This window comes from Schistocerca nitens, chromosome 9, assembly GCF_023898315.1.
Source record: "Schistocerca nitens isolate TAMUIC-IGC-003100 chromosome 9, iqSchNite1.1, whole genome shotgun sequence".
In the NCBI taxonomy this organism is placed as follows: Eukaryota; Metazoa; Arthropoda; class Insecta; order Orthoptera; family Acrididae; genus Schistocerca; species Schistocerca nitens.
The window spans coordinates 446,286,207-446,306,577 of record NC_064622.1 but is presented as its reverse complement, the minus strand read 5'-3'; the positions used below and the strand labels follow the sequence as shown (position 1 = coordinate 446,306,577).

Sequence of the window (20,371 nt, the reverse complement as noted above, 5' to 3'; positions counted from 1 at the left end):
GTGCCAGTTGATAGGACACAGGGTTTCCGACGAGCCAAAAACTTGCGAGCGACTGGGTAAGGAACTTTCTCCTTTACCCGGATCTCCTGGACGGCCCGCTCATCGAGATACACGGGACAATCACAGGAGGAGGCACCATAGTCGCCATTGCAGTTGATACAGCAGGGAGAAGGAGGCAGACAATTGCCCTCACGTTCATCCCTACCACAGGTTACACATTTGGCTGCGTGTCGACAAGGCGTTCTAGTGTGGTTGTAACGATCACACTGGTAGCAGCACATTGTGTTCGGAGTGGCCGGGTCTGACTGTGATAACTTCGTAACCTGCTTTGATCTTTGACGGAAGAACTATTCTATCGAAAGCTAGAAACAGAGTGCGTGTAGGCACTAAGGAGGCATCTACTTTTTCATCACCCAATTGACGGCAGTAACACCCTGCCGGCCGAAGTGGCCGTGCGGTTAAAGGCGCTGCAGTCTGGAACAGCAAGACCGCTACGGTCGCAGGTTCGAATCCTGCCTCGGGCATGGATGTTTGTGATGTCCTTAGGTTAGTTAGGTTTAACTAGTTCTAAGTTCTAGGGGACTAATAACCTCAGCAGTTGAGTCCCATAGTGCTCAGAGCCATTTGAACCATTTGAACCAGTAACACCCTGAACAGAGAGGTACTATTGGATTTCAGCTTCGGTCAGACCGTCGAGCTGCCTAGTGTAAATAACACCATGTGAAGAATTCAGAGTTCAAAGGGCCTCGACACGAACAGAGCAGTCATGGAGAACTGAGGCGGCAAGCAGTTGTTGCGCATGATCAGAAGTAGTCTCCAAAAGCAAAGTGCCATTGCATAAACGAGAGCAGGATTTCACATAACCAGCAACGGCATCAACACCTTTCTGAATAATAACGGATTTACCGTAGCACAGGACTGACTGTCTTCAGGACGTGAAACCACTAGGAACTTCCTGGCAGATTAAAACTGTGTGCCCGACCGAGACTCGAACTCGGGACCTTTGCCTTTCGCGGGCAAGTGCTCTACCAACTGAGCTACCGAAGCACGACTCACGCCCGGTACTCACAGCTTTACTTCTGCCAGTACCTCGTCTCCTACCTTCCAAACTTTACAGAAGCTCTCCTGCAAACCTGCAGAACTAGCACTCCTGAAAGAAAGGATATTGCGGAGACATGGCTTAGCCACAGCCTGGGGGATTTTTCCAGAATGAGATTTTCACTCTGCAGCGGAGTGTGCGCTGATATGAAACTTCCTGGCAGATTAAAACTGTGTGCCCGACCGAGACTCGAACTCGGGACCTTTGCCTTTCGCGGGCAAGTGCTCTACCAACTGAGCTACCGAAGCACGACTAGTTTGGAAGGTAGGAGACGAGGAACTGGCAGAAGTAAAGCTGTGAGTACCGGGCGTGAGTCGTGCTTCGGTAGCTCAGTTGGTAGAGCACTTGCCCTCAAAAGGCAAAGGTCCCGAGTTCGAGTGTCGGTCGGGCACACAGTTTTAATCTGCCAGGAAGTTTCATATCAGCGCACACTCCGCTGCAGAGTGAAAATCTCATTCTACCACTAGGAACCTTGGTGCAGCTGGAAGGGTCTTGGAATCGTTAACCTCGTTCCGTTTACGTTTCGTAGGCGTTGACGGTGAAGATGATTGGCTCATTGCGAGAAAATCCCCCGTGACTGCCAGCATTTCCGATGGCGTGCGGGTTCGGCATGCGTCAGATCGAATCCAGGTCAGTGAGTACTTCGCCTGTGTCCCACGGTGGCCACTAGCGGCTGCCACACTACCCTGCCCGTCTCAGTGGCGCGTAGCAATCAGGCAAAGGGGTGACGTCACGCTACCTAAGGAGCCAATGAGCGGATATGTGACATCGCTCAGCGGCCACAGCTAATTCCCAGTATCAGTCCAGACCCCTATTTAATTTGCGCCTCACTGAGTTAGCAGCGTCTTGATTCAGCAGTAGCAGTCTACAGTCGTCATACGGAGTCTTCACTCCAGAGCTACGGCGACTGCCGTAACAACTTCTCGAGAATGGCCATATTCCATATTGGACTTAGCATCAGCTAAGACAGATTAAGACTAGTGTTGTACCTAAACATTCGTTACGGTTCTATGTTGTTGTAGAAAAAATGCGGGCATTAACATTGAAGTAATTGCCTGGTAGCAGTGTTTCAAGCATTCTGCTACTGAACACCAGGTATTTTTCATTGTACATAACGAAGATTAAAGGGAAAATGCTTAGAAACTAGCGAAAATATTACAATTAGCAAGCTATAGAGAAGTACAAATGAAAATAGGCACCAGGAAGTGACATCAGAGCAATCATTAACATAATGTCACTTGTCAAAGTCGAAGTTAGTATAGCAAATTCCTCTCGATCCCATCAATTGCACATGTCGTGGTGCACAAATTTTGCAGTTGATTTTAATTTAAATTCCTGATACGCTAGAGACTAGAAATTTGGAACGAAGCTCAGAACTGAATGAAATAGCAGTATTAACTCTCTTTCTTGTAGGGGTAGGGGTACGGATGGAAAGCTTAGTAACCACTGAGACCAAATGACCATCAGGATAAGCCTGTTGTGCGGACACATTTACAGCTACATCTATCAACATACTCTGCAAGCCATCCTATGGAGCATGGTTGGAGGGTGCCTTGTATTGCTACCGTTCATTTCCTATACTGCTCTACTAGCAAATGGGGCGAGACAAGAACAACTGCCTATACGCCTCCGTGTAAGCGCTAATTTCTATTGTCTTATATTCGCGTTCATTACGCGAAACATACACTAGCGGCAGTAAAATCGTTTTGCAGTCAGCCCCAAATAACAGTTCTCTCAATTTTGTACTATTGTTCCGCGAAGAGAACGTCTTCTCTTCAGATAGTCCAATCTGAATTCACGAAGCATCCCCGAAATACTTGCCTGTTAATCACACCTACCAGAAACAAATTTAGCAGCATGCCACGGAATTCTTTGATATCTTCTTTTAATCCGATTCGTCTCTAGCCCCACATCCCAAATGCTTCGAGTCTCTTCTGTTCCGGTTTTCTCACAGTCGAAGTTTCACTAGTATACAGTGCTGTGCTCCAAACGTATATTTTCAGAAATTTGCTCCTCAAATTAAGGCTGATGCTTCATACTAGTAGACTTATCTTGGCTAGGATTGCCCTTTTTTCCGGTGCTAGTCTACTTCTTATGTGTTCCTTGCTCCGTCCATCATGGGTTATTTCGCTGCCTGGATAGCAGAATTCCTTAATTTCGTCTAATTTGTGATCCCCAGTTCTGATGTTAAGTTTCTCGCTATTCTCATTTCTGGTACTTATCTTTACTTTAGTCTTTCTTCGATCTATTCTCAATCCGGGTTCTGTACTCTTAGATAGTTCATTCAGTTCAACAAGTCTTGTAATTATTCTTCTTCACTTTCACCCAGGACAGCAATGCCATCATCGGATCTTATCACTGATATCCTTTCATCTTGAATTTTAATCCCAGTGTTGAATCTTTCTTTTATTTCCTTCGTAGCTTCTTCAGTGTGTAGACTGAAGAGTAGGGGCGAAAGACTACATCTCTACCTTACATCCTTTTTATTTTTTATTTTATTTACACCTCAAGTTCCGTAGGATCAAATGGAGGAGCAAATCTCCAAGGTCATGAAACGTGCCAGTACATGAAATTACAACATAAAAGTAATAACAGTTAAAATAAATGTTCATGAACCTGAAAAAAGTCATTCCATAAGTTTAAGTAAACGCTATCAGCAATACAATAAGAATCAGCTTAATTTTTCAAGAAACTCTTCGACAGAATAGAAGGAGTGACCCATGAGAGCGTGGATTACTGAAAAGATTTTTGAATTCGAGTGGAAGCTTATTGAAAATGGATTCAGCAGTATACTGCACACCTTTTTGCACAAGAGTTAAGGAAGTCCGATCCAAATGCGGGTTTAATTTCTGCCGAGTATTAACCGAGTGAATGCTGCTTATTCTTGGGATTAAACTAATATTGGTAACAAGAAACGACAACAACGAATATACATATTGAGAGGCCAATGTCAAAATACCCAGACTCGTGAACAGAGGTCGACAAGAGGTTTGTGAACTCACACCACTTATTGCCCGAACTGCCCGTTTCTGAGCCAAAAATATTCTTGTAGAATGGGAAGAATTAACCCAAAATATAATGCTATACGACATAAGCGAATGAAAATAAGCAAAGTAGACTAATTTTCCTGTCGAAGTATCACACACTTCTGATACGGTTCGAATAGTAAAAATGAAAGTATTAAGTCTTTGAACAAGATCCTGAACGTGGGCTTTCCACGACAGCTTGCTGTCTGTCTGAACACCTAGAAATTTGAACTGTTCAGTTTCACTAATCATATGCCCGTTCTGTGAAATTAAAACGTCAGGTTTTGTTGAATTGTGTGTTAGAAACTGTAAAAACTGGGTCTTACTGTGATTTAACGTTAGTTTATTTTCTACAAGCCATGAAATGAGGTCATGTACTGCACAGAAACCGAGCCAATGTTGCACACAACATCCTTTACTACCAAGCTAGTGTCATCAGCAAACAGAAATATTTTAGAGTTACTCGTAATACTAGAGAGCATATCATTTATATCAAAAAGGAATGGGATTGGCCCCAACACTGATCCCTGGGGCACCCCTCACTTGACAGTACCCCACTGAGATCCCACATCACAGCCTTTATCACTATTGTGAATAATGACCTTCTGCTGCCTGTTGCTAAAGTAAGAGGTGAACCAATTGTGAGCTACTCCCCGTATTCCGTAATCGTCCAACTTCTGGAGAAATATTTTGTGATCACCACAATCAAATGCCTTAGTTAAATAAAAAAATACGCCAAGCGTTCGAAACTTTTTGTTTAGCCCATCCAGTACCTCACAGAGAAAACATAATATAGCATTTTCAGTTGTTAAACGTGAGAGGCACCCACATGCCTTGCTCATACTGTGGCATCAAGCAGTCAGGCCTGCAAGATGAGTGGTCTGCCAAGCGAGTGCCTTTATTCATATTTCTCAATGACTGATTATGAGTTATAGTACTCATAATTAAGCTACAAATTATACTCCTGTTCGAATATTACGCAACGGAAACGGATAACGCACATCTGACTATTAGTAATTTACACAACTCTGATTGTTCACTGCGCTCTGGCAATACCACATTTTCTTTCTTATCCAACGGCTTTGACCAACACGTGGCCATCGCACTGAATACGAATGGCGCACACATTATGAATTCTGGGTATCATGACTTCGCACTACTCGAAGAACAAGGCCACCAATCCTATTCTTTTCACTATCCTTTATATTCCGATAAATTATATTCTGATTCAAAGATTAGACACACCATTACATTTTATACAACAATTACACATGAGAAACTCCACCCAGTGGGCATGGCTTTACATTGGTGATTCTCTATCTTATGGTCTCGTAATTATTTAACGCTACAGTGCACTATCTGGATAGGATGGTGGATCTTTTGCCATATCTCACACTTCGACTCTCACACCCATCATCACGAAAACTTCCTCCAGACTGAGTAGTACAAAAAGGAACATGCATAACCCACTGCCTCTGAAACTATCTTGCTACTCTCCCATGCAAACCACACATACTTAAATTACATGAAATACACCACACTGGCAACATGGAATACAACACAAGGAATAGTCACAACGTTATAATCACATCACTTTCAGCTTTCCCACTTCAAATAGTATTTATCCCAGTTTCACACGACACTGCCCCACTTCGTAACTTTTCTTTCCTACTATGAACTCTGGAGGATATATGCACGTCTTCCTGTGCAATGCAAGCCAAGTGGCGTTGCTGGATAGACGGCTGACTCACCTTGCTTCACTCTCAGAGTATTATAGTTTGAATCAAGTGTCACACGGAAACATAACACGCAAAGTAATATTAAGAACATATTCATCACACACGCGAGTCCTCAACTGATACCATGGACGAGTACTTCTCTTTATCCTTTGTCTCATATACAGATTGAGACTCACACAGTACTCACCGCGTGGAAGTACTCGTCTCTAATTTCAAGTCGTGCACACGCCATTTCTTAAATATTTCCAACTTAATAGTACACACGCCAGTAATTCAGCTTAACTTAAGCACTCGGAAGTATTTCAACTTAGTGCTACACGCGCTTTCATTGTGACCGTTGGTCACTTCCGAAGATTACTACGATCCCCTTAATGTTACCTGCCTGACATTTAATTCTCCTGCCGGCCTCGGTGGTCTCGCGGTTCTAGGCGCGCAGTCCGGAACCGTGCGACTGCTGCGGTCGCAGGTTCGAATCCAGCCTCGGGCATGGATGTGTGTGATGTCCTTAGGTTAGTTAGGTTTAAGTAGTTCTAAGTTATAGGGGACTGATGACCACAGCAGTTGACTCCCATAGTGCTCAGAGCCATTTGAACCATTTAATTCTCCCCACAAAAGTTCCTGAAATACAGAAATTATTATTCTAAACTACTCTTAAGTATTCCACATGCATACCATTCTCGCCACTCTTACGGAGCGCACCTAAGACAGGTCTTACCAACACAAGAGCCACCGCCAGAGTGCTGAAAACATGGCCGTTCTTCAGGTCGTCTCGCACCTCTCCCGAAGTGGGGGAGCACCTTGCTCCCGTATTGGTCAGCCACATTTCAGGAGCTCAAAGCTCAGGTAAATTTCATCTCTTTGGTTCCACCAAAGGTGACCAAAGGACCGTCTCAAAGATGATCATATATTGCACCTTCACTATCTGCGGTTAGCAGACGACCATACATTCATTCATTTCGCAGATCTCACCAAACTGAGTGTAGGGATTTATTTTGTGGGAGTGCACATGTGATCAATTATATAAATAAATTGTCATTTTTTCCTACACTGGTATCCGGCTTCGGTGTATTAAGTGAAATTGAGTTATTATTACAAAAAATATGTTGTTCCGACAAGAATAACGAAGAATGTTGTACCTTATTTCAATGTCGGGCGGTACTGTACCCTTTCAAACGACTTCTAAAGCCGAACTGTACATTTGATATAAAATGATCAATTAACGTTATATACACAGCCTTTTCAATAACTTTTGCAATCACTAATGCCATAGAAATAGGTCTAAAATTATCTACATCATCCCTTTCTCCCTTTTTATAAGGTGGCTTTACTAATGAGTACTTTAATCGCTCAGGAAACTGACCATGCCGGCCGAAGTGGCCGTGCGGTTAAGGGCGCTGCAGTCTGGAACCGCAAGACCGCTACGGTCGCAGGTTCGAATCCTGCCTCGGGCATGGATGTTTGTGATGTCCTTAGATTAGTTAGGTTTAACTAGTTCTAAGTTCTAGGGGACTAATGACCTCAGAAGTTGAGTCCCATAGTGCTCAGAGCCATTTTTTGAAACTGACCATTCCTAAAGGAAAAAAATTACAAATATGGCTAAATACAGGGCTAACGTGTAAAGCACAGTACTTTAATATTCTGATAGACACTGCATCATAACCATGAGAGTCCTTAGTCTTCAGTGATTTAATTATTGACTCAGTTTCTCTCTTGTCTGTATCACAGAGGAGTATTTCAGACATCAATCTCAGAAAAGCATTTACCAAGAAAGTTATATGATTTCCTGCAGAAAGTAAACTTTTATTTAATTCACCAGCAATGCTCAGAAAATGATTGTTACTTACTGTACATATATCTGATTTATCAGTAACAGAAATGTTTTTACTGCGAACTGACTTTATATCGTCGACCTTGTGCTGCTGACCGGACACTTCCGTCGCAACTGACCATATGGTTTTAATTTTATCTTGTGAATTAGCTATTCTATTTGCATACCACGTACTCTTTGCCTTCCTAATAACAGTTTTAAGCACTTTACAATACTGTTTGTAATGGACTACTGTAGCTTGATTGCGACTACTTCTAACATTTCGATATAATTCCCGCTTTGTTCTACATGATACCCTTATCCCCCTAGTCAGCCACCCGGGCTGCCCATTACTCCTAGTGCCGCGTTTAGAATGTTCTAATGGAAAGCAACTCTCAAAAAGCATGAGAAATGTGTCAAGGAATGTTTATCATCTATGTTATCAACACTATAAACATCCTGCCACTCTTATTCCTTGACAAGTTTTGAAAAACTCTGTTTTGTTGTTGGATTAACTTTCCTACATAGTTTGTAATTAAATATGACGTTGGTTTGAGTACAAAATCTTTTTAGTGTACTTCCTACAAAGTGAATCAAGAACCCTCTCTAGCTTGAGCAGAAATGATCTGAAGTCGGAGTTAGGGGACCTATAAACAACAACAATTAGAAGTTTAGTGTCACTAAATTCAACTAACGCTGCACAACATTCAAATATCTGTTCAGTGTAGTGTCGTGACACGTCTATGGACCCAAATGGAATGCTGTTTTTTACGTACAGAGCCACTTTAAGTCTTATTTAAAAAGTGATATAATATAATCTCATCTTTATTTAAATAATCTTTGCTCGATACTATTCAATAGATACTTTTACTCATAAGAGTACTTTCGTATCGAATAATGATTTACTTCATTTTTATTATTTTGGCGCCCGCAGCTCGTGGTCGTGGGGTAGCGTTCTCGCTTCCCGCGCCCGGGTTCCCGGGTTCGATTCCCGGCGGGGTCAGGGATTTTTCTCTGCCTCGTGATGGCTGGGTGTTGTGTGATGTCCTTAGGTTAGTTAGGTTTAAGTAGTTCTAAGTTCTAGGGGACTGATGACCATAGATGTTAAGTCCCATAGTGCTCAGAGCCATTTTTATTATTTTCGCTACGTGACTCATCACCAACATTTTCAGCAAGTGAAGACGCAATCACCAACAGACCACTATCTGAACGAGTGGGGTATAAGCAAGCGTCTGTGTCTAAAAGCTTTTGCTATTTTCGCTACTCGACTTACATGTTTCTTTTTATGTTGTTGTTTAAAACAGTTTATCTGCAAAAATTACTGAGTCAATAGACAGAATGTTGCGTATCAAAAGTGAAACTTGGCAGCATATTAATAACATGTGTAACATGAAGTAAATGCAAAAAATGTTTCAAAAACGTGCAGTCTTCGAGAAATACTCTAGACGTGGAAACGAATTTAAGAAAATATCCCAAAACAGAAAGATAAAATTATTTACTTAACAAGGTAGTAACAGATTGTATAGAACGTTAGAAGTTGATTAGCGTAAATACATGACGAAGAGGGTGGGAAAAAGGGCGTAAATCAGAAAATAATAATCGAGTTTGAAAAATTACGGTATTAAAAGAAGACATAATGAGCCTTAATTTGGCAACACCTGCGTCACCTTTTGTGGGCTGACTTAAATGATCTTCGAATGTTTATTGTCAGAGGGAGGCAGCACGTTGTCAATGTTACACAACCGAATATCAGTGAAACGGCTGGATAAAACATACCGTCTGGTCAGAAGTGTCCCCACCGTGTTAGGGGACGTTAAAATGGGGTGAGTCCACCCTTCGCCTTTATGACGGCTTGAACTCTGTTGGGTACATTTTAGTGAGGTGTCTGAATGTCTGTGGAAAAACAGAAGCCTATTCTTCCTCAAGGGCCGAAAATGGAGAAGATAGTAATGTTGGATGCTTAACTCTGGAGCGAAGTCGTAGATCTAAATAATCCCAAAGACGTTCCATTGGGTACAGGTCGATAGTCTGGTCTGGTTAGTCTATTTCAGGTATGGTATTGTCCGCAAATCATTGTCTAAGAGGTGCTGCTTGATGACAGGCTGCATTGTCGTGCTGACACAAACAGTCGTCTTCTGCGAACTGCTCCTCTTGTAAAATGTAAACTTTCACCGTCGGAAATCTCGCAACTAATAAAATGTTCTGGGCTATTATGCCGTGGTAGAATGAATTTCGACTTAAAACTCAAACTTTCGTCCCCATCTGCGGAGAACATTTTTCAAAGGGGATCGGAACTTCTTTGAATGTCCGATTCACACCCTGGATCGCTACTGACTACAGCACAATTCCTCTTCCGCACATTGGCGTGACGTCACATGTTTTGAATACGCGAGCGCAATTGGTCATTGTCAACTGCTGTTGTCCGCTTTTGATATCGCGCCATCTTATTCAGCACTGGAATCCAAATGTCATTCGATTTCACGACCTCTTCCTTCCTACTGAAATTCCTGATGTGTTTTGCAATATCTTTGCCCTCTCTGTATAACCTTTCATGACATCCGTTTGTGGCTTCCAGAACTTGAGTCCTATCAGAGTGAATGTGCGGTCCCGCAACACCTGACCTGTCAATCTTCCCTCTTCTGCAATTGCCTTTGTGCTATTCTAGTCGTTTTTGACCGTAGTACCCACGTACACCTCCGCAAACCTACTCGGAGTGCTACAAATTCCTGCCTTTCTCAACGGTTGGCGAACATCCTTGACCGATGTTAGGTTACCTTGTATCTTGCGGGTGGATTTGAAGATTACCGCGTTGTTCTGATTTTTCAAGATTTTTCCTATGCGGTCAGTAACGTCCATATCAGTAAATTAAATGGCATAGTGGTACAGCCTGACGGTTAGTTAGTTTCGATCTGGTATCGATATTCACTATGTTTCCGCTCAATGAAGTGTTGCAACAGCTGAAACGAATTTTTCCTTCCGGTGCCGCAGAGCTGTTTAAATATTGCCTCACAAACACGTATTTCAAATGGAACGATGAGTTCTGTGAAGAGGCGGATGGTGTCGCTATGGCGAGCCCGTTAGCGACAGTTACAGCGAACACCTTATTGAAAAATTCGAGTAGCAGGCATTGGAAACTGCAAATAAGAAACCGAATATCTGGTTCCTCAACATGGATAAACATTTGTTTTGTGGCGGCATGGCAGGGAGGAACTGGGTCGTTTTCACAAACATCTCAACGCGATCAATCCGAACTTCCAGCTTACCGTGAAGGAGGCAGTAGGCGGAAGATTAAATTTTCGTGATGCGTTAGCTTTCGAAAAAGAAGGTTGTAGTTGGAGCCACACTATTTACCGAAAACCCACGCACTTAGACCGTTACAGACACCTGGATTCGAACCACTACCCACAACAAAAGGGAAGCATCATTAAAACGTTGGCGGATAGGGCCAGGAAAATTTGTGAATCAGAGCTGTTTGTGGCAGAGTTTAAACATCTCAGCAACGCATCACTCAAGAATGGTTATTAGTTTGCTGAGGTGAAAATAGCGTTAAGACTGCCGCGTTGAAATCATAGCGATGCTCAAGGGCCGGTGAAATCGGAAGTTTTCCTGCCTTTCATTAAGGACGTTACTGACTGCAAAGGAAAAATCTTGAAAAAGCGGAACATCGCCGTAATTTACATACCCACACGGAAGATACGATATCACCTACAACCGGGGAAGGGTGCTCGCCAACTGTAGGAAAAAGCAGAAATTCGCAGGATTCCATGTAGTTGCGAGAAGGTTTACGTGGGTACTAGAAAACGAACGCTCGAGAAACGGTTAGAAGAGCTCAAGGGCAATTGCAGAAGAGGGGAGATTGACAGATCCGCTGTTGCGGAAGATGCTTTTCAGCCAGGAGACCATCGCATTCAGTTTGATAGGACTTAATTACTGGAAGCCTCAAACGCATACCGTGAAAGGTTATACAAAGAGGTCATAGAAATAATAAAACGTGCCAGGAATTTCAGTAGGAAGGCAGAGGGAGTGAAATCAAATGACATTTGGATTCCGGTGCTGAAGAAGATGGGGTGATATCAACAGTGGACGACTGCAGTCTACGACGGCCAATTGCGATTGCGAATTCAAAACATGTGACGTCACGCCACGGCGCGGAAGCAGAATTTTGCTGTAGTCAGTAGCGAACAAGGGAATGAATCGGACATTCAGAGAAACTACGTTCTCCCTTGAAAATGCCCTGCGCAGATGGGGACAAACTTTGCGTTTTGAGGCGAAATCCATTCGACCACGGTATAATAACCCCGAACATTTTATTAATTGGAACTATTGAACTCAGTACACAGTGCTGTAAAGTGTGTTGCTATCCTACCGCATTTAGCGTTTTATAAAGCGCAGTAGGGAGGCCACACCCTAGCCACGGGCAACAACCTCATACTGTAACAGTAAGCACTCAGGTCTTCACCGTCGGCACTACCCATGATAGCTGGAAACGTTCGCTAGGAATTCGGCAAATCCAAACCCTTCCATCTGACTGCGGCAGAATATGGCGTGATTCATCATTCCAAATATCTCGTTTCGAGCCATCCACTGTATAGCCGAGTCACTCTCTGCACCAAGTCAAGCGTCGCTACAGAAATACGTGGCTTATGAGGACCTGATCGACCACCGCATCCCGTTTCTTTCCATTCACTTGGTACAGTCAGCTTGGTAGCTGGGCCGCTGGCAGCACTTTGTAGCTCACGTGTGATTCCCTCCGTTGATTCACGCCAATGTTTCACAACCGCTCTCCGCAGTACTCGACTACCGCTGTCTGTCTGGCCTTGATTTAGCCGCGGTTGTTCCTTCGCGTTCGCATCACCAACAGTTCGACCTGGGCAGCTTTAGAACGGTATAAATGTCCCTGATGAGTTTGTTACTTAGGGGACATCGAATGGCTAGTCCACGTCTGAGCCACTGAGCTCTCCCGATCAACCCTTTGCGCTGTCACTGCCTCTCTACTGACAGCATAATACCTCTTCTCTCCTTTTACACTGGTGGGTCTGCCTCTCGTGACATCTGGTAACACCGAGCGAGGTGACGCAGTCGTTACAACACTGGACTCGCATTCTGGAGGACGGCGGTTCAAACCCGATTCCGGCGATTCTGAATTAGACCTCCCGTTATGTCCCTAAACCGCTTCAGGAAAATACCGGGATGGTGCCTTTGACAGCGCACGGCCGACTTCCTTCCCCGTCCTTCCCTGATCCAACGGGACCGAGGACCTCGCTGTTTGGCCTCTCTCCCCAATCAGCCAACCAGCCATCTGGTAGTCAATTTCGTATTACATAGGGGTGTTCGGATACTTCTGATCTTTTAGAGTGATGGCACAGAGGAAGTGTGGAAACTTAGGCAAGATTTAATTTATTCACTTGTTGTTGTTGTTGTGGTCCTCAGTCCTGAGACTGGTTTGATGCAGCTTTCCATGCTACTCTATCCTGTGCAAGCTTCTTCATCTCCCAGTACTTACTGCAACCTACATCTTTCTGAATCTGCTTAGTGTATTCATCTCTTGGTCTCCCTCTACGATTTTTACCCTCCACGCTGCCCTCCAGTACTAAACTGGTGATCCCTTGATGCCTCAGAACATGTCCTACCAACCGATTCCTTCTTACTGGTAGTATTCAGCTGTTTTTCTGATAATCCGTTCTGTAATATCATGTTTCCCAGTTCAAAAATGGTTCAAATGGCTCTGAGCACTATGGGACTTAACTTCTGAGGTCATCAGTCCCCTAGAACTTCGAACTATTTAAACCTAACTAACCTAAACACGTCACACACATCCATGCGCGAGGCAGGATTCGAACCTGCGACCGTAGCGGTCGCGCGGCTCCAGACTGTAGCGCCTAGAACCGCTCGGCTACACCGGCCGGCTGTTTGCCAGTTCGAAATATTTAAAAATTCTATTGAGTAATGAGAATAAAAGCACTGAATGATTCAACGCTTGTATTGTTCTGTTTAAAACTTGTGAAAACAGATCCCCTACCTCTGTTATATTTATTTATTTATGCATTTATTTTACCTGGCAAGATTAGGGCCTTCAGGCCCTCTCTTACACCTAACCAGGCATACTCAGATTGAACGAATATCAGTTTGTACAGAACATTATAGACATATCACGTGTTATACAGTACTAATGTTAAAGACAAAATAGAGATTATAACAGTAGTACAAGGATAATAATAACAATAAAAAACAATTATAACAATCAAGAATAATAATTATAATAATAATAATAGTAATGCATATTTATATGAAAGTAAACATATTTTTCTTTTATGAATGTCAGTCCTATTGCTAGTTATACATTGCTAATTATAGATACATTTCAAAAAGAGACATAGAGGTGTTTCAGACGATAGAGATTACCTCAATCTTTTCTATAAAAAATAAGTGTTGGTAGCTCAAAGTATCGATTTTCTTCACACGACACCGTGGCCGCACCTCCGGTAGAAGTTTACCACAGGGCTTTGGTGTCTGACTGCAAGGCCAGTACTCTGGAGTTCTACGCGGGATACAAGCCGGATCGGCCTGAGGAACGCACATCTTGCGTGCACACGCGTTTTGTGCGTGTCTTCATGTGTGTGTGTGTGTGTGTGTTGCGAGTCCACGATTTTCCTTTCCGCCGGCCGGCCGGAGCGATCCGCCTCGTTCATTAGGCACGGTAATTGCTCCCGATCTAGATCCGGCCTTCTAAGGAAACGCTCGCCATTCGCAAAAACGCAATCCCGCCGCGGCAGCGGCCGTGTAATTAATAAGGCCCGATAAGATGCCACGACGGATCTAATTTGAAACGTAATGTGTTTCTCTGCTCAGGGCCTCCCCCCGTGAAACAATATTCCGCCGAGACGGCGCTCCCTTCCGGTTATTACCTCGACTAATTATAATCGCCGCTAATGAAATGAGCCACAATAAATCTCGCATCTGGCGCGCGACCTATCGCGCCGTTCGATCTCTCGCCGCCGCCCCCTCCCGCGCCGCAATCAGACGATTCGAGGAGCGGTGGAGGGGGAAGGGGGGGAGAGTAGGGGAGGGTCCAGGAATCTGCAGCTATGCTTACACAAGCACACACGCACACACACTTAAAACAGAGCACAGCAGGTGCACGACCAGCTAATAACCAGCTCCGGCTCTGCTCTGTGCCTCGAAGGCCCAGAAATGTTTTACTCGGCGAGGTAGTAAAGCAAAAGGCTTGCTTACCTTCATTACCCGCAGAAAATACGAGCGCGGGTAGTTAACAACTGAATGGGGCTCCCCCTGCTCCCTCTGACCAACTCTCATCTCACTGCAGGCTGACAATTAAGGACGTTCGAAGATGACTGATGTTTACAAAAATATACACGTTTGGAATTTCAAAATCCTTGTCATAATATCGACTCTTAAGTCTGTTAAACAACTTAATATCGATGTTTAACACAAAATATGGACCTTGGATACTGTAAGGAAACTAGGCTACTTGCTACTACTCTCAATCATATTTTGATCATTTAAACGAATCTTTCTCTGGATGTGTCACATAACGTCGCCAGTGCAACTCGATTGCGACTTGTTGTACGTGGGGAAAGTCGATGTCTGGGAGGGAAGAGAGGGGGGTGAAGGTGGTCGGGTGGGGGGGTTACACTTCTCCTTTTAGAGATTTCCTTCTGTCGCAACTGAGTAACGAGGGGCACAAACGACAACACGAACAGTTTAAATATTATGAAAGAGATCTAATGGATGTCTTTCAATTCCTTGGGCAACTTTCAGTGAATACTTTTTGAGTCTATTCGGTTGTAGGAGGCAGTTGTAGCACTTTATTTCCAAAAAAGAGTGCAAAAGAGCAGCTCTCATCCTCTGTTTCAAAAGTTATTGCTTAAATATCGAAATTAATTGGCTAAATACAAATACTAATTGTAAATTGCCGGTGCAGGCAGTCACCCCACCAACGTGTCCCGCACTTCTACTGTTATTGCATGAAGTTCGACATTAGTAGAACGTTTGTTTGAGTAGACGGTAATGTTGCAGAAAGGGCAGGAAACCTGCCTCAAAAGCCGTAAGCTAGTAAGAGGGTAGCCAATTTTGTACGTCAGGCGAAGTGATACTATGCCGTCCCGACAGCCTGGCACTGAGGGCCCTGAGAACTGAACCCTTCCGCTGCCTTCGGCACTACTTGGCCACTATTTGCCCACTGTGCAGGGGTCACGCCATTGGCTTCGACTAGGGAAGAGTCTGGGGCTGTTCTTTCAGATTACGCCCGTTTGTGTCGCTATCTGAAGCTAGGTGGAGGCGCCTTGCTCAATGGAAACAACCGAAATGCGAGTCTGTAAAGCCACCATCTTCGTATTGTTATCTATCGTTCTTACTGGTAGTTTTTCGCAGTTCTTAGAATGTTAATATTGAGAGGCACCCACATGCCTTGCTCATACTGTGGCATCAAGCAGTCAGGCCTGCAAGATGAGTGGTCTGCCAAGCGAGTGGATTCATTCTTATTTATCGAGTAACATGAGCTCTAGTACTCACAATTAAGTTACAAATTATTCTCCTGTATGAATATTAGGCAACGGAAACGGAAACGCACATCTGACTATTAGTAATTTACACAACTCTGGCTGTTCACTACGCACTGGCAATACCACATTTTCTTTCTTATTTAACGGCTTTGATCAACACGTGACCATCGCACTGAATATGAATGGCGCACACCTTATAAATTCTTGGACATCATGACAACATACAATTCGAAGGAAAAGGCCACCAATCTTTTTCTTTTCACTATCTTTTTTTTTATTCCGATAAATTCCATAACCTAAACACACAAATTCTATAACCTACAACAATAACACATGAGAAATTCCGCCCAGCGGGCATGGCTTTACATTGGTGATTCTCTATCTTATGGTCTTGTAATTATTTAACGCCGGCCGCGGTGGTCTTGCGGTTCTAGGCGCTGCAGTACGGAACCGTGGGACTGCTACGGTCGCAGGTTCGAATCCTACCTCGGGCATGGATGTGTGTGATGTCCTTAGGTTAGTTAGGTTTAAGTAGCTGTAAGTTCTAGGGGACTGATGACCTAAGATGTTAAGTCCCATAGTGCTTAGAGCCATTTGAACCAATTATTTAACGCTACAGTGCACTTTCTGGATAGGATGGTGGATCTTTTGCTATATCTCACACTTCGACTCTCACAACCATCATCACGAAACTTTCCTCCAGACCGAGCGGTACAAAAGGAACATGCATAATCCACTACCTCTGAAACTACCTTGCTACTCTCCCATGCAAACCACACATACTTAAATTACATGACATACACCACACTGCAACATGGAATACAACACAAGGAATAGTCACAACATTATAATCACATCACTTTCAGCTTTCCCACTGCAATTAGTACTCATCCCAGTTTCACATGAGACTGCCCCACTTCGTAACTTTTCTTTCCTACTACGAACTCTGGAGGATGTATGCACGTCTTCCTGTGCAATGCAAGCCAAGTGGCGTTGCTGGATAGACGGCTGACTCACCTTGCTTCACTCTCAGAGTATTATAGTTTGAATCAAGTGTCACACGGAAACATAACACGCAAAGTAATATTAAGAACATATTCATCACACACGCGAGTCCTCAACTGATACCATGGACGAGTACTTCTCTTTATCCTTTGTCTCATATACAGATTGAGACTCACACAGTACTCACCGCGTGGAAGTACTCGTCTCTAATTTCAAGTCGTGCACACGCCATTTCTTAAATATTTCCAACTTAATAGTACACACGCCAGTAATTCAGCTTAACTTAAGCACTCGGAAGTATTTCAACTTAGTGCTACACATGCTTTCATTGTGACCGTTGGTCACTTCCGAAGATTACTACGATCCCCTTAATGTTACCTGCCTGACATTTAATTCTCCTGCCGGCCTCGGTGGTCTCGCGGTTCTAGGCGCGCAGTCCGGAACCGTGCGACTGCTGCGGTCGCAGGTTCGAATCCTGCCTCGGGCATGGATGTGTGTGATGTCCTTAGGTTAGTTAGGTTTAAGTAGTTCTAAGTTATAGGGGACTGATGACCACAGCAGTTGACTCCCATAGTGCTCAGAGCCATTTGAACCATTTAATTCTCCCCACAAAAGTTCCTGAAATACAGAAATTATTATTCTAAACTACTCTTAAGTATTTCACATGCATACCATGTCTCCACTCATTTGTCTTTACGGAGCACACCTAAGACAGGTCTTACCAACACTAGATCCAGCGGCAGAGTGCTGAAACGTGGCCGTTCTTCAGGTCATCTCGCACCTCTGTCGAGGTGGGGGAAGACCATGCTACCCATTGGTCAGCCACATTTCAGGCGCTCAAAGCTCCGGTAAATTTCATCTCTTTGGTTCCACCAAAGGTGACCAAAGTACAGTCTCAAAGATGATCATATATTGCACCTTCACTATCTGTGGTTAGCAGACGACCATACATTCATTCATTTCGCAGATCTCACCAAATTGGGTGTAGGGATTTATTTTGTGGGAGTGCACATGTGATCAACTAAATAAATAAATTGTCATTCTTTCTTACACTGGTATCCGGCTACGGTGTATTAAGTGAAATTGAGTTATTATTACAAAAAATATGTTGTTCCGACAAGAATAACGAAGAATGTTGTACATATTTTCAATGTCGGGCGGTACTGTACCCTTTCAATATAACTGAGAAACTGCAGGGACGGATTCCTGACTGGAAATGGAGGACATGTTTTCGAAAAAACGGTGTGCGTGCAACGATAACAAATCGTCCCGGAACACAGTGCAGAGCTGCATCGCATCCATGTCACAACAGATGCTCAAAGTGGCCTCCGTCGGATTGCAGGTGATAGGGGTACTAGCGGTGGTCCTACGGGATACACATAATCGTACTTTTGCTCACAATGTTGGGGGGCCACTTGCCTGGAGCTTGTACTAGGGTTCGTCTCAATATCCCGTTGAACCCTGTTCTCCAAATCTGGTGTACGCACAGTCCGTCACCTCTCTGCAAGTGCGTCTGTCTGAACGGACCCATTATCGCGCAAACACCCCAAAAGAACTTGCAATGTTTTGTGATTTGGCTGGCGTCTGTTGCGTTGTTTCGCTTTAGGTCGCAAAAAACAACTGCGATCATACGCGCCCAAAGTCAAAACTATAGAACACGAAGACAGAGAGCAGTTAAAAAACCACTATATGTCAGTTCCAATTCACATAATAGAAAGCTAAAAACAGGCACTTGGGAAATGGCTAAAAAAGGCAGCATACGGAAACTTAAAAATTAAATGTCCTTCGCCATATTGCTTTGGCGGATAAAAAGTAAAACGCGGTCGACAGCCCGCGCGTCAATTGCTAAAACGGCCGATAACAGGCGGCAGATCCAAGCGGGAACGTAAACGATTAAAAAATGGACATTCCATCAGGAAGCGGCGGATAGTTAAAACTTGGGCGCAATGTGTACAAAGTGGTGAATTAGCGCCGCTTATCAAATGAAGATGCCTAAAAAGGTAGTGTCCAATACGCAGCCTAGTTAAAATGTACTCCTACCGGCGGAGCGGGAGGGCCGAGAGGAGATAACGAAGCCACTGGGAGAGGCTTAATAAGCCGGAGCTTATTCCCGTGTAGGGCGCACCATTTGCGATGCCAAAGGGCCACCAATTCCTTTCAGACGGCAACACAGATATCATCGGAGGGAATATAGGAACTCGCGGGCTGAGTACGAGGACTGCAGCCTTGGCAGCAGCATCAGCAGCCTCGTTTCCTGGCAGACCGACATGACCAGGAACCCACAGAAACATCACACTGGCTCCACCAATAGAGATTAAGTGACAGTTTTCCTGGACCCGCTGCACTAAGGGATGGGTGGTGTACAGCGCACATAGACTTTGAAGGGCGCTGAGATAAGACTGAGCAGAGGACACAATCGAAAAGGCTGTGTCGCACGTTGTACTCCGGGGTCTGATGCAGGGCGAAGAGCTCGGCTGTAAATGCTGAGGAGTGTGCCGGAAGCCGATATCGAAAGACACGGGTGCCATGACAAAGGCACACCCGACCCCACGCTCAGTCTGAGAGCCATCGGTGTATTCAAAGCTACTATCGCGAAGTTCCATGCGAAGGTCATTAAACTGAAGGCGCTTCATGAAGCCAAGGTGGTGGAGGGTTCACACCCACCGAGAAAGGTGAAGGTAGTGTGAAGTTAAGCCGCCGTAGCAAGTGCCGAAAGCGGAATTCAGAAGGTAACAGAGAAGAGGGACGCGTCCCATACTGGCAATCAAAGGAATCATCAAAGAAGGAGTCATAGGATGGGTGGCCAAGCATGGCAGCATACTTGCTGAGGAGAAAGTCACAGCGGTAGGACACTGGTAGTTCAGCAGCTTTACCACACAGGCTCTCAACCGGGCTAGTGTAAAGGGCACCTGTAGCCAAACGGATACCATAATGGTGGACAGTGTTGACACGGCGTAAGAGGGATGGAAGTGCAGACACATAAACAAAGCACCCATAGCCGAATTTCGAATCGACAAGGGAGCGGTACAAACAAAAGCGGGTGGTTCGATCGGCACCGCTGGGAGTACCATTGAGGACACATAGGACTCTGAGGAACCGCGTACAGTGCGCTGCCAGGTAAGACACATGGGAACACCAAGAAAGTTTGCTATCGATCATCAGCCACAGCAATT

General features: G+C 44.3%; 1 non-coding gene across 1 annotated transcript; it reads left to right on the top strand.

Annotated features, from left to right (window-relative positions):
- The first annotated feature begins 1,416 nt into the window (after positions 1-1,416).
- On the top strand, positions 1,417-1,491 carry Trnal-caa (transfer RNA leucine (anticodon CAA)). Its single transcript has one exon. It is a non-coding gene; the product is annotated as a tRNA-Leu (tRNA).
- Positions 1,492-20,371: the final 18,880 nt, after the last annotated feature.